This window comes from Dendrobates tinctorius, unplaced genomic scaffold, assembly GCF_039654945.1.
Source record: "Dendrobates tinctorius isolate UK_male_01 unplaced genomic scaffold, ASM3965494v1 ptg000008l, whole genome shotgun sequence".
Lineage (NCBI taxonomy): Eukaryota > Metazoa > Chordata > Amphibia > Anura > Dendrobatidae > Dendrobates > Dendrobates tinctorius.
The window spans coordinates 54,921,804-54,936,815 of NW_027361676.1; positions in this window are offsets into that span (position 1 = coordinate 54,921,804).

A 15,012-nucleotide genomic window follows, 5' to 3' on the forward strand; every position below is an offset into this window, starting at 1 on the left:
TGACTTTCATTTGTTCATTTTCAAAGATTTATTTATTTATTATTACTTTTGTCAGATTCAAGTTATTTCTGTGACCATTGTGGGTTTTTCTGTCATTAAGCGAGGGGTACCAACAATCTTGACCACGTGTGTATATGCCATCAACAAAAATTCCAGAAATCTGTGCACAATCGCATAATATACCCACAGACACAGTCAGCAATGGAAACAGATGTCCAGTAGCAAGACACACACCTTAAAGGAAAAGTGCAGCATGCCTAATTGAACGTGCTACATACAGTGCTTACCCATGTGGGATGCAATTCAAGTGCATGCCAGGTCCTTTAGCCCCAATGCACGTTTCACACTATGGGCTTCTTCGTGGGGGCTTGTGTGGGTTGCTGAAAAATGTGGGGCTATAAATAATCCCTCCACACATGAGAACAGACACCGCCGTGTTAATCGAGCATGTGGGGGGTGGGTCCTGGGTAGCAAACTGCGTCACTTCTGGCAATCCAGGTGCTGGTCAAGGAAAAAGTTCCAGGGACATCGGTGACCCACACTGCACCAACTGGATGCCGACGGGGCGGAACCCGAATCCACTGAACATGCGCTCACCGTGGCGGCCATTTTCTATAGGGGCTACAGACTGGGCAACACGTACGTATGGAGCAGGTGGCAAATAAAGATATTACAAATTAACCACACATTGGGACATCAATAAATATACATCAGAGGTACAAATGCACCTACATAGTGCAACTACAAACTAGAGACACAGTGCAAAAAATAGTAATATTATTTAAGTAATAGCAATTCAAGTGTTAGATGTCCATGCTTGTCTCCAGATACATCAGGTAAATAGTCCAGGTGTGATAGTATGGAAAAAGGGCAGTTGAGCATATTCACTGTGCAGAGGGAAATGCATAGTCAATGTCCAAACATAAATTCTGAATGTGAATAAAAATAGAACAAAATCAGAAAGCAACCACAATTAAAAACAAGAGAAAATACAGGAAAAATTAATAACAAATAAGAAAGAAAGGGGAGGAAAGAAAAAACAAAAATACAGCTAGATGGAAGCTAAACAACGCCCCTACACTTCACTTCATAAGAATGGTACAAATGATAACTTTTCATTTAGCCCATGAGGTGCCATGGTTTCTAGGGAGACTATCCAGCGACATTACAGTTGAGCCAAGATTGTTTTGAGATCACCACCTCTGATCCCACAGTGTACCCTATCTATGCCTCATACTTTGAGTGCATCTGGGTCACAATTGTGAAACAGCCTGAAATGTCACAGGATAATCATAAGGTCAGAGACATCAGTAGCGTCCTGGGCTGCCCTGATGTCCCTGACATGTTACCTCACCCTAAACTCCCAAGAGGTAAGGCCCACATAAATCAAATTACATGTACACACAGCATAGTATACAACATAGCTAGTGCTACATGAGATGTAGCTTGTGATCCGGTAGTCCCTACTTCCATCCTGCAATGCAAATGTAGTTACAGGTGTGATATTTCTACAAGCCAAGCAAGACCCACAAGGATAACAGCCCCACCTCTGTTGGCTAGCTCCAATGGGGTTCGGAGTTTTAGCCACATAGTAGCTCCTCACCAATAAATCCTTAAGATTTCTCCTCCTTCTTGCTGTTAGAAGTGGTCGATCAGGTAGAATCTGTTTTAGTGTGGCATTGGTTTTCAATATTGACCAATGTTTCTGCATAATCTGCTGTATCTTTTTCCCATTGATAATTATATGTAGCATTGCATCTAAGTGGTGGGTCCTTATTAACGCTGACTGATGTCCTACAGAGGAGTTGATGTCTAGGAGCCTTCCTGGCACGAAAATAGCCCTTTTTAATGTTACACATACTATATCCTCGATCCTGTAAACGATGAGAAAGGTCCCGAGCCTGGCTCTCAATAATCTCATCCGTGGAACAAATTTTTTTTATCCTCAAAAGTTGTCCAATAGGGACTGCACGTATAGCTGAGGATGTATGTGCAGATGTTGCATGAAGCAGTGAATTGATTGATGTTTCTTTGCGGAATACATCAGTTTGAATTGTTCCTTCAAGACATGACATGATTTCAATATCTACAACCCCTGGCAAAAATTATGGAATCACCGACCTTAGAGGATGTTCATTCAGTTGTTTAATTTAGTAGAAAAAAAAGCAGATCAAAGAAATGGCACAAAACTAAAGTAATTTCAAATGGCAACTTTCCGGCTTTAAGAAACACTAAAAGAAATCAAGAACAAAAAATGTGGTAGTCAGTAATGGTTAGCTTTTTAAACCAAGCATAGGGAAAAAATGCTGCACACCATGCTCAACAAACAACTTAGATAGTGTTTCTGCATTAGGCAATCCTATCAAAGGTACAAAATGCGCCTGTTTACTGAAACTGTCAACCACTACCCAGATAACAGTTCTGCCATTGGAAGGAGGGAGATCAGTGATAAAATCAATGGACAACTGAGTCCAAGGTCTATTCGGAATTGGCAATGGCACCAATTCCCCGGCCGGCCGGTTATGGGGGCTCTTAGCACGGGCACAGGTATCACAAGCAGACACAAACCTAGTGACATCAGAGGTCATGGAGGACCGCCAAAACAGCCTAGCAATGGCTTTTCGGGTGACCAAGATCCCCAAGTGCCCACTAAGAGCAGAATCGTGAAACTCATGGTTACCAACATCGTAGTTCCTCTCTGCAGAAGAAAACTTCCTAGAGAAAAAGGCACGTGGTCTTAAATTGGTCAAAATAATGGGTCCCTGAGACAACACCGCCCCCACTCCCACCTCCGATGCATCCACCTCTACATTGAACGTTTCTGATGGATAGAGCTGAACCAATACAGGAGCAGACATAAAACACTTTTATGAAATGCAATAGGAAGGTAACGGCACACCAACAATAAAAATTAAAACACTTTTTTTGAGGCAAATTTTGTCATGATTAAAGCATGAGAAGCCTGACACATTTCAGGTGCAGAAACGCACCCTTATTCATAGGAAGAACACCAAGGGGGTTCTCTGGTTACCAAGCCTGTAAACCCTTCTAGCTATGAACTTGCATCCATTGCAAACAATTTTTCGTAGTTTATCATCCTGAATAATGACAGGAAGGTATTTTTTAATTATATTCTTAATAGAGTTAAATTGAGGACTGTACGGGGTGGAAAATGTAATCATAGAATAAGAATCTAATAAAACCGGTGTGCTATGAATGGGTCACCGAGGAGGAGAGTAGGCCCAGGCTAAGTGACAGAAAACCAGAGAGGTTGGTAACTAAGCGGATTGCAGACCCCTGATCCTATCCACACAACTAGCAGTAGCCGTGGAGCGTACCTGCGATGATCCTAGATGCCTCGGCACAGCCGGAGAGCTAACTAAGCCTAATGCAAGAAAAGGAAAATCTAAACTGCCCCAGAGCAGACCCAAAGGAATAGATAGCCACCAAATATATATTGTAGGTGAGACAAGATTGAAACACAAACGCAGGCAGGAAAATAGACTGAGCAAATGATGGGGTCCACACTGACTAGACAGGACAGGAAAGGAAAGACACTGTCTGCAATCACGCAAAAAACCCTGCAAAAAGTCCAACACGTCTGATGCACAAAAATACTGAAGTCGCACGACTTCGCCCCCTACTATATCAGCACTCTGGTATATTCTGAAAGCAGAGCAAAAAGAGACCAATCTAACAGGGGACAAAACAAACTGGCACAAGCAGTAACATATGGGCGGTGATTCAGCACAGCCCCAGCCGGAGCTGGCTGACCCACACAAAACAGAGATAGACAAAACCAGGTCAAATGCAAACAGAATAGCAAATGATCCACTTAGCTGAACATGCAGGGACAGAGCTGAAGACATCAGACCTCAGGAGGAACAGGAAGTAAATCACCAGCAGGGATAGAGGGAGTCGGCTGTCTTAAATCCCAATCTGAAACCCCAGATCTCCAATCGTCATCCTCATTATCAGGTGGCAAGCCTCTGTCAATCAGATCAGCACCATTACCTCCAGTAACCACCAGAGGGAGCCCAGAAAGAGAACTCTCAACCCCTCTGTCAATTATATCAGCTCCACTACCTTCAGTAATAACCAGAGGGAGGCCAGAAAGCGAATTCACAACACCGGTGTATTTTGTGCTGAACCAAATCTATGCTGTTTAGATGCTTTATGAAAAGCTGTTTGAATATCATATCAATTATAGCTTCTCTCTGATAACTGTTTACAAATAATGTGACTGTCTTCAACAAAAATATTGTGATCAGAACATAATTTATGAATTCAAATAAAATTCCCCAAATGGAATAGCTTTTATAGTGTGTTTTGCATGAGAAGAGGAGGATAGCAATAAGGAATTACCAGAATTGTTTTTTCTATATACCACAGCATGAATTTTGTGTGTGACCACATCACCGGTTTGAAGAATATCCAAAAAAGGTATTTGAATGCCAATTTCACTAATAATAAAAGATAAATTTAAATAATTCACATTCAAATAATCATGAAAATCATATAGTTTTGAAGGAGAACCCTGCCATATGAATATCAGGTCGTCCACATATCTACCAAACCAAAAAATGTCACTGGAGAACAGATTAACATCAGAAAAAATAAATAATTCCTCCTACCAAGCTATGCATAAGATAGCAAGAGAAGGGAAAAAATTCGAGCCCATAAGAGCACCAAGAATCTATTATTAAACATAAAAAATATGAGCGACCTGATAATGAAACATTTTAATTCACAGGAAGAAATGATCTTTTCTATATATATTAAATAGGCTCCTGATTGTCATGTTTTTACAGGTCTTGTGCATAATTAATTAATTATTCATTGATTTTGATTGGTTGTTCAGTGTTATTTATTGTGGCTTTTATTCCTATGTGTTCATCCTATGAGTAAGGGTGCGTTTCTGCACCTGAAACATGTCAGTTTTCTCATGTTTTAATCATGGCATAATTTGCCTCAATAAAAGTTTTCTATTTTTTATTTTTGGTGTGCCGTTACCTTCCTATTGCATTGCATTGCACCCAATCAACAATGAGCTGTACCTTTCCGGGATCCATCCGAAACCCATAGACAGAAGGGATGATCCTCAGAAAGGAAAGCTCCTGGACACAAAACAAACAATTCTTGGGTTTAGTGAGCAGAGAATTTCCCCATAACCTATGAAGAAAAGCACATAAATGACCAATGTGGGATTCCTTGTCAGGCAAGAAAACAAGGAAATCAGGCCTGTTTCACACTTGCTTTTTTTTGCAGCGCGTTTTTCCCGCAAAAAAACGCATTGAAAAACGCATACAAAAGCATACAACTGCTGCGTTTTTTTCAAGCATTTTTATGAGCATGCATGAAAAAAACGCAGCGTTTTTATGCGTTTGTATGCGTTTTTAGTGCGTTTTTACCGCGTTTGCGTTTTTTTCCAACATTAGGTGGCCCCTCACACTAACCCAAACCATGACTTTACTAACCCTAACCCTGACCCTAACCCTAACCCTAACCCTAACCCTGACCCTAACCCTAACCCTAACCCTTAACCAAACCATACTTAACCCTAACCCTGACCCTAACCCTTAACCAAACCATACTTAACCCTAACCCAAACCCTAACTAACCTTAACCCTAACCCTAACCCTGACCCTAACCCTAACCCTAACCCTGACCCTAACCCTAACCCTAACCCTAACCCTTAACCAAACCATACTTAACCCTAACCCTGACCCTAACCCTTAACCAAACCATACTTAACCCTAACCCAAACCCTAACTAACCTTAACCCTAACCCTAACCCTGACCCTAACCCTAACCCTAACCCTAACCCTGACCCTAACCCTTAACCAAACCATACTTAACCCTGACCCTAACCCTGACCCTAACCCTTAACCAAACCATGCTTAACCCTAACCCTGACCCTAACCCTGACCCTAACCCTAACCCTAGCCCTAACCCTGACCCTAACCCTAACCCTAACCCTAACCCTTAACCAAACCATACTTAACCCTAACCCTGACCCTAACCCTTAACCAAACCATACTTAACCCTAACCCTGACCCTAACCCTTAACCAAACCATACTTAACCCTAACCCTGACCCTAACCCTAACCCTAACCCTGACCCTAACCCTAACCCTAACCCTAACCCTGACCCTAACCCTAACCCTTAACCAAGCCATACTTAACCCTAACCCTGACCCTAACCCTTAACCAAACCATACTTAACCCTAACCCTGACCCTAACCCTTAACCAAACCATACTTAACCCTAACCCTGACCCTAACCCTAACCCTAACCCTAACCCTAACCCTGACCCTAACCCTAACCCTGACCCTAACCCTTAACCAAACCATACTTAACCCTAACCCTGACCCTAACCCTGACCCTAACCCTAACCCTAACCTTAACCCTAACCCTAACCCTGACCCTAACCCTTAACCAAACCATTCTTAACCCTAACCCTGACCCTAACCCTAACCCTAACCCTAACCCTGACCCTAACCCTTAACCAAACCATACTTAACCCTAACCCTGACCCTAACCCTAACCCTAACCCTAACCCTGACCCTAACCCTAACCCTAAACCCCCTTAACTAACCCTAACTTTACCCAAACCCCTAAATTCCATTGTCTAAACTAATGGTAAAAAAAAAAACGCATGTGCAAAAAAACGCATACATAAGCATGCCAATGCGCACATATGCTCACCATAGACTTATAATGGGTGTCTTGCTGTAAAAAAACGCATTGCATGCGCATGCGTTTTTTTGAGGCAAATCGGACGCACAAAAAATGCAACAAGTTGCATTTTGTGCGCCCGAGCGCATACCGCAAAAAAACGCATGCGCGGTAAAACGCGTACAAACACATGTGTAAGCGCACATAAGCGCATCCCATGCAAAGTATAGGTAAAAAAACGCATGCGCTATTTAGCGCTAAATTACCGCGAAAAAAAACGCAAATGTGAAACCAGCCTCATCCTGGTATACAACCAAAAAGCACCCGATAAAATCAGAAAAAACATCAATCATGAAGTTCTGAAACACCTCGGGCACGTTCATGAGACCGAAGGGCATGACCAAATTTTCAAACAGACCCTTGGAGGTGAGAATAGTCATTTTCCACTCATCCCCTTCCCGAATGCAGATAAGGTTATATGCTTCCCTGAGATCAAGTTTGGAAAACCACTTAGCCCCAGACAATTGGTTAAAGAGATCAGGAATGAGTGGGAGAGGGTAGGTATTTCTCACCGTAATTTTATTTAGTTCCAAGAAATCAAGGCACGGGCGTAAACCACAATCTTTTTTCTTAGGAAAAAAGGAGAAATTGAGTGCAAAGCTACATGAAAAAATTTAACAACTTTATTTTATACAAAGACAACATAGGGAACAGGACATGTTAAGGCAGTAATAAAATCCGATGAAGAAAAACAAAAACAATGTCATTGGTAACCGGATACAAAAAGAACCCTGGGCAGTAGAGCCAATGGCACATGAAAACAAATTAAAGGAATGTCACTCATTTGTAATATTGGCAAGAATGTAGCATCAGTAAACTAAACATGGTAATAGCACTCTCTAAACTCCAGATAAAAACTTCATGTGGAGATATTGATACTCCTACATGGTTGAAAGAGAGTAATAAAGGATAAGCAATCTAATCACATAATTGCACTTTTGTCCAATATACTAATAATGAGGTGAAGTCGTAACATACCCATCATGTCAGCTACTGGAAAGCTACTGTCCAGGGAAACCCCAATGCACATTTCACGGTACACCTGCTTCCTCGGGGGGAAAAAAAAAGAATCCAGCGGCCACAGGGGAGACAGAGGGATGAATGTGACTTTTGCATAGACTATCAGAGATATAGCTTTTCATAGCAGTACGTTCTGGGCCAGAAAGATTGTACAAATAGGCTTTGGACAATTTAGAATCCAGAATAAGATTAATAGTACAATCATAAGGACAATGTGGTGGCAAGACCTCAGCCTCTTTTTCGGAGAACACATCCCCAAAGTCTTTCAGGTACTCCAGAATGCCCTCTGGATTAATGGCAGACACAAAAATAGCAGAAAGACAACCATTGGAACAATTAGGACCCCATTTAACAATATCATGAGATCCCCAGTCTATAATAGGATTATGCCCCTGTAACCATGGGAACCCCAACACCAGTCTTGCAGGAAGATTATTCATAACATAACATGAAATTTGTTCCTGGTGCAAGGAACCCACCTTGAGGAGGAACTCCTCAGTGACAAACTTAATAAAATTTTGAGCCAAAGGTGTCATATCAATGGCAATGATATGGATGGGAGTCTCTAGCCTAAATGTCCATAACTTTAACTTGGACACCAGACTAGAGTCAATGAAGTTCATGGAAGATCCACAGTCCACAAAATCTGAAGTGGATGCAAAACTACCTCCTTAACACAGTTCCACCTCTAACAAAACTGTTTGAAATGATGAAAATGGTACCTGAAAGCCTCGGAGACCTCCTCGACAATCATCCAGACTCAGCAGCTTGTTACTCGAAGGACAATACGGGCAGTCCTTCTTCCAATGTCCTGGATCTCCACAACAAAAACATAATTTCCCATCACAATATCGCTTCCTCTCTTTCTCCTTGATGTTGGTGGCACCAACCTCCATAGTCTCCGTGAATGGCATCACCTCAGACTTAGCAGGCAATACAGGACTCTCATGTTAGATAATTCCTCTCTACATAACCTTCGGTCCATACGAATGGCCTGGTGCATGGCCTCCTCCAGGCAACTGGGTGGCAGATGGAGGGCTAGCGCATCCATGAGATCATCAGAAAGTCCTCTCCTGAACTGGCATCTCAAAGCAGAGTCATCCCAAGACACCACAGTAGACCACCGTCTAAACTCAGAACAATACCGTTCAGCAATGAGTTTACTCTGGGAGAGACCCATGATCATGTCCTCTGCTACCCTGACCTGGTCTGGTTCATGATAAATCAGTTCTGAAGCCTCAAAGAGCCTGTCCACAGATATATGTTCAGGGGCAGTAGCAGGTAAAGAAAAATCTCAAGTTAGAGTCCCTTCCCAGAGTAATGAAATAATTAGCCCCGCCCATTGACTCTCATCTCCAGAGGATCTGGATCTAAGGGAAAAAATAGCTTACAACTCTCTCTGAATGCAAGAAACCTCTTCTTCTCTCTAGAGGGAGCCTGACCGTAGGTTCAGGAGAGCATAATGAAACATCAATCGGGTTAGATGCCTAACAACTGACTTTGTCACGGAACTCTGAAAAGATTTTACAGTCTGAGTAAGCTCCCGCTGGAGTAGGTTGTGAGAGGAAGCAAGAGCCCTATGTTCCACTGACAAATCCTGCATCATTTGGATCAGATTTGATATCTGATCCACAAGAGTGTGCAGCGGATCCATATGGAGCAGAGCAAAGAAAAAAAAATGTTTAAGGTCAGCTATAATGTCAGGCTGCTGCAATGCAGGTATGTGCAGACTCCACTAGATGGCAATAGAGTGGAGAACTGCAGACTCCCAGGGCAGACCTGCGAAGCAGCAGTGATGGCATCCACCAGGTGGCAGCAGAATAGTCACACTACACATTGGCCAGATGACAACATTCCCCCCCCCCTTATCTGCAGATATAATTGCAACGTAATCCATTGATTTTAATTCCTTCAAAGCTAATCGATGTGCCCCCTTCAAATTGTCCCCCTTGTTTGTATTAGGTATTCTTTTCAGGTCATCCAAGACCCACTTATTAAAAATCTCCATAGAGAGGCACAAAGAGAAGGGGAGGAATGTGGTGGATCTTGGCACAACCGAAGTAAGAAAAATACCTGGTGCATTCTAGCATTCTCTTTCCAATTCCTCTAGAAAGGAGAGGGCCTCCTGTTTTGCCAGAGTGTTAAAAGTAGTGTTGTCCTCTGATTTAGTGTATAGCATCCACAAAAAACCCTTCTTCGGAATAGTTGTATATCCTTCATTGCTGAAAAGAAGTTAAAATTATAAGTATGAACAAAAGTGAGTCCCAAGCTCAAAACATCTCTTTGTGCCCTAGATAGCTTATTTTTTTAAATGGTAAAAAATAATTCTGAAATTTCTTAGAAAAAAGTTTTGAGTTTGTCATAATTTTCTGAGACCCGTAGCTTTCCCATTTTTTTAATCTGGGGCTGCGTTATTGCTTATTTTGTGCACCCAGATCTGACATTTTTATGGATACCATTATGGGATAGCGATGATATTTTGATCACCTCACCTGTTATTACATGTCACAGCATTTTTGCCGCTGCCAAAAAAAAGTCCCTAATTCTGGTGTTTGGATTACTTTTCTCATCATGTTATTTACCTATCTGATTAATTTATTTCATATTTTGATAGATTGGACAATAATGAACTCACCGATACCAAATACGTAGGGTTTTTAGTTGTTTATTTTCAATGGAGCAAAAGGTGGGTGATTTGAGCTTGCATTTCTTAAAATAGTTTTTAAAACTTTTTTTTTACTTTTATTTTATTTAATAGTTCCATTAGGAGACTTGAAGCTATGAATGTCTGGTTGCCTGTGCAATACATGGCACTGCTTCAGCACTTTTATGTATGGCAGAAGTCACAAACTCATATGAATGCATGAACGCCGGCAACGAGTCGGCATTCACAGGAGTATCATAATGACAGGCACGGAGAGGTCTTCTGCAGACCCCAGCTGTCATGACAACCCATCGGTGCTCCACCATGACAGGGGCATCGATGAGTCGTCAAAATGACTCGCTTTCGGTGGGCACGTTAAATCCAGCTGTCAGAAATTTACTACAGAATTTAACTGTTTAACAGACGCGGGTAGACATATATGGGCCTTTCAATTTCATTATAATTCTGATGGTGTTCATAAGGGAATGTGTGTCACATGATTATCTGGGTGTGTCTTTAGTCTTCTCTGCATTAATACCTTGAGAGTAGAGTTGAGCGAAACGGGTCAAAAAAATTCAAAAGTCGCCGACTTTCGCCAAAGTCGGGTTTCATGAAACGAAACCCGACCTTAGCGTGAGGACGGCCACGAGGTCGGCGACTTTAGCGCCAAAGTCGCGTTTCAAAAGATGCTTTAGCGCCCTTTTTCAGCCAATCAGGAAGAACGGACACTGTGGGCAACGTGATGACATAGGCAGCGGTCACCATCATCTTGGAGAAGGGCATGCAAGTGTTTGGCTTGCTTTGTGTGGCGTCACAGGGGGTATAAAAGGGCGAGGACGCCGACCGTCATGTTACTCATGCTGATCTCAGAATAGGGAGAGCTGCTGCAGCTGCTGAATCTCTAGGGAGAGCGTTAGGAAGGCAAAAAGAAAAAAAAAACTGCTTTTGCTGCTAGCGCTTTTCACTGTAGTTATTGTGCAGTGAAAGGTGAAGATTTTTGCTTTTGTGCAGTAGTGCTGGTGGTGATTAGCCTGTCTTTTAAGGCTAGCTGCATTGCTGTGTGCACACTGGTGTTCAAACTGCTTTTTAAGAGCAATCCAAATTGTATTGTTTTGTCCTGGTGAGGTAGTGAGCGTTCATTTTTTCACACACCGTACAGCGGTGTACGCTCCTCACACAGTACCGTGTAATGGCTGTTATCACTGTGAAATTGAAGCTATCTAAGTGTGTGACTCTGTAAGGAAAAGCCGAGGAGCTTGTCCGTTCTTACAGACCAATACCTTATAGTTTTGTCCGTTTTTCAAACAGTTTAGTATATTTGCTGTTTGATTACATTCAAAACTAGAGAGAGACAGCGTGTGTCAGTCCGTATACAAAAATACGGAGCTTGACAATTTTACATACACCGTACAGCGGCGTACGTGCACGCTCCTCTCTCAGTACCGTGTAACGGTTGTTATCAAAGCCAAATTGAAGCCATCTACGTGTGTGACTCTGTAAGGAAAAGTCGAGGAGTTTGTCCATTCTTACAGACCTACACCTTATAGTTTTGTCCATTTTTCAAACAGTTTAGTATATTTGCTGTTTGATTACATTCAAGACTAGAGAGAGACAGCGTGTCTCAGTCCGTATACAAAAACACGGAGCTTGACAATTTTACATACACCATACAGCGGTGTACGTGCACGCTCCTCTCTCAGTACCGTGTAGCGGATGTTATCACGGCCAAATTGAAGCTAAGTGTGTGACTCTGTAAGGAAAAGCCGAGGAGTTTGTCCATTCTTACAGACCTACACTCTAGGGAGATTCCAATTCAGCCCAATTCTATATACACCTTGTAGTTTGTCATATACTAGACAATTTCTGCCAGTCACATTGCGGTGTTATAGACACAGGGCCTGACACAATCCAACTGTGTCCTGAAGTGTAGAGAGATTCCAATTCTCCACAGTCCTCTACCCACCTTTCTTACAACATCCAGAATCTGCCTGTCAAATTGCAGTGTAAAATAAACAGGGCCTGACAGAATCCAACTGTGTCCTGAAGTCTACAGAGATTCCAATTCTCCACAGTCCTCTATCCACCTTTATTACACCATCCAGAATCTGCCTGTCACATTGCATTGTAAAATAAACAGGGCCTGACAGAATCCAACTGTGTCCTGAAGTCTACAGAGATTCCAATTCTCCCCACTACTATATACACCTTGTTCCTTGTTTTACAGTACCATATAGTTGGTGTTGTTTTGGGTACAGTGTCCCTAAAAATGAGGAAGTGTGGTGGAAGAGTCGGTGGAAGTGGGTGGGGGTTGGCAGCTGGTAATGATGGTGTTGGTGGTGGATCTGCTGGTAGTGGCAAAAGCAAAATAGCACCTAATGCAGGAGGTGTTGAGCTTGCATCATCATCTGGCTCCACAAGGCCTCAAAGGCTCCCTTTTCTGGGAGTAGGTAAACCGCTTTTATAGCCGGAGCTTCAAAAACAAGTTTTGGCTTACATTTCTGACTCAGCCTCCAGCTCTATCACCTCCTCTTCTGAAGTTTTAAAAAATAAAAGCATCATTGGAGGCTCATGTTCATGAACCACACCTTTCCTTGTGTCCTTCACCCCAATCAAAATTGAAGGATGCGGCAGGCCACACTACAGATTACTCCATGGAGCTGTTTTCACATACCATGCCTGGGTTATCAAGTCAAATCGTGAATTGTACTGATGCACAGCCACTGATAGATGATTCTGCTGGTACATTCACTCAGAGCACTACATTGTCCTCGCAGTGTACTGAGCCAGAATCTGGCCCAGATGAAACTCAGGTGCCCCTTCCCGCATACTATACCACCATACACGGTGACACAGAGGAAGGTGCACATGACATTGAAGAGGAGGTGATGGATGACCCAGTTGTTGACCCAGATTGGCATCCATTGGGGGTAGAGGGTGCCTCTGCCAATAGCTCAGAAGAGGAGGAGGAGCATCCGCAGCGGGCATCGACATCGCAACAGCTGTTATCTGGCAGGCCCGGAGCAGTCCAAAAATGGGTTACAAAAACCAAAAGAGTTGCAGGACAGCTTGGCCAGACGATCCAAATAGCACAGCGTGCAAGGCCTCAAAATGTCTTCCATAGCAGGAAGAGTGCAGTGTGGCACTTTTTTGAACAAAATCCTAACGGCAAAGGTTATCGGTAAGAAGTGCGCAAAGACCTTTAGCCGAGGGAAAAATCTGAGAAATTTGAATACCAATTGCATGCTAAGACATTTAACCACCATGCACTTGCAAGCGTGGCTGGACTACCAAAACTCACGTACCACATGTGCTACTGTTCCCAAAGAAGTTAGTCAGCAACGCTACATTGTTTCCCCCACTGTAAATTCACCGGTTAGCACATCCCCAGCAGCAAATGTTGAGTTGTCGTCGCAAGGGCAAATCAGTCAGGGAATCACACTGTTATTGCAACGAAAGACTAAATCTAGGCCATCAGAAAGAACACCAACTCCATCACCACCATCAACCCTCTCTCAGTCCGCCATGTCCACCGCTATTTCCACCATATGCAGCTCTCAAGTCCAGCTCACCCTACCAGAGACTATGAGTAGGACAAGAAAGTACTCATCCTCTCATCCGCGTACACTGGGTTTGAACGACCACATTGTCAAACTAATCTCGTTAGAGATGATGCCCTATAGGTTGGTTGAAAGCGCAGCTTTCCGCAAACTCATGGCCCACGCTGTACCACGCTATGACCTACCCAGTCACCACTTCTTTTCTCGCAAAGCCATCCCAGCCCTCCACCTTCATGTGAAAGACCGCATTGTCCATGCACTCAAGCAATCAGTGAGTGGAAAGGTGCACCTCACAACTGATGCATGGTCCAGTAGGCATGGCCAGGGCTGTTACGTGTCCATCACTGCGCACTGGGTTAATGTGGTGGATGCAGGGTCCACAGGGGACAGCGGTGGTGGGACAGTGCTGCCTAGCCCACGGTATAGGAAACAGTTGGCTGTAGGCGTTCGACCCTCCTCCTCCAGAAGCGAAAGCTCGTCCACAGAGCGCAGTCGCACGAGCACTGCATCTGCAGCTGACAGTGGTGCACACGATGTGTCCCACTATCGATCAGCTAGTGGAAAGCGTCAGCAGGCTGTGTTGCAGATGATTTGTTTGGGTGACAGACACACGGCGGAGGTACTGGCCGACTACTTTCAGCGACAAATTGAGTCATGGCTGGGCAGTCTACATCTTGAGGCAGGCAAGGTAGTTAGTGATAACGGCCGGAATTTTGTGGCAACCATAGCCCTTTCAAAACTCAGACACATACTTTGCTTGGCTCACACCTTGAACCTGGTGGTGCAGTGGTTCCTTAATAATTATCCGGAATTAACAGGCCTGCTCCATAAGGTTCGAAGACTGTGCTCCCACATCCGCCGGTTGCCGGTACACTCCAGTCGTATGCAGAAGCTGCAGCGATTGCTCCACCTTCCCAAACACCGCCTAATTATCGACGTTGCAACAAGGTGGAACTCCACCCTGCACATGGTTGAGTGGCTGTGGGAACAGAGGCAGGCTGTAATGCATTTGTGGGAGGATACTCGGGCAGGCACTTTGAGGGCAGACATGGAG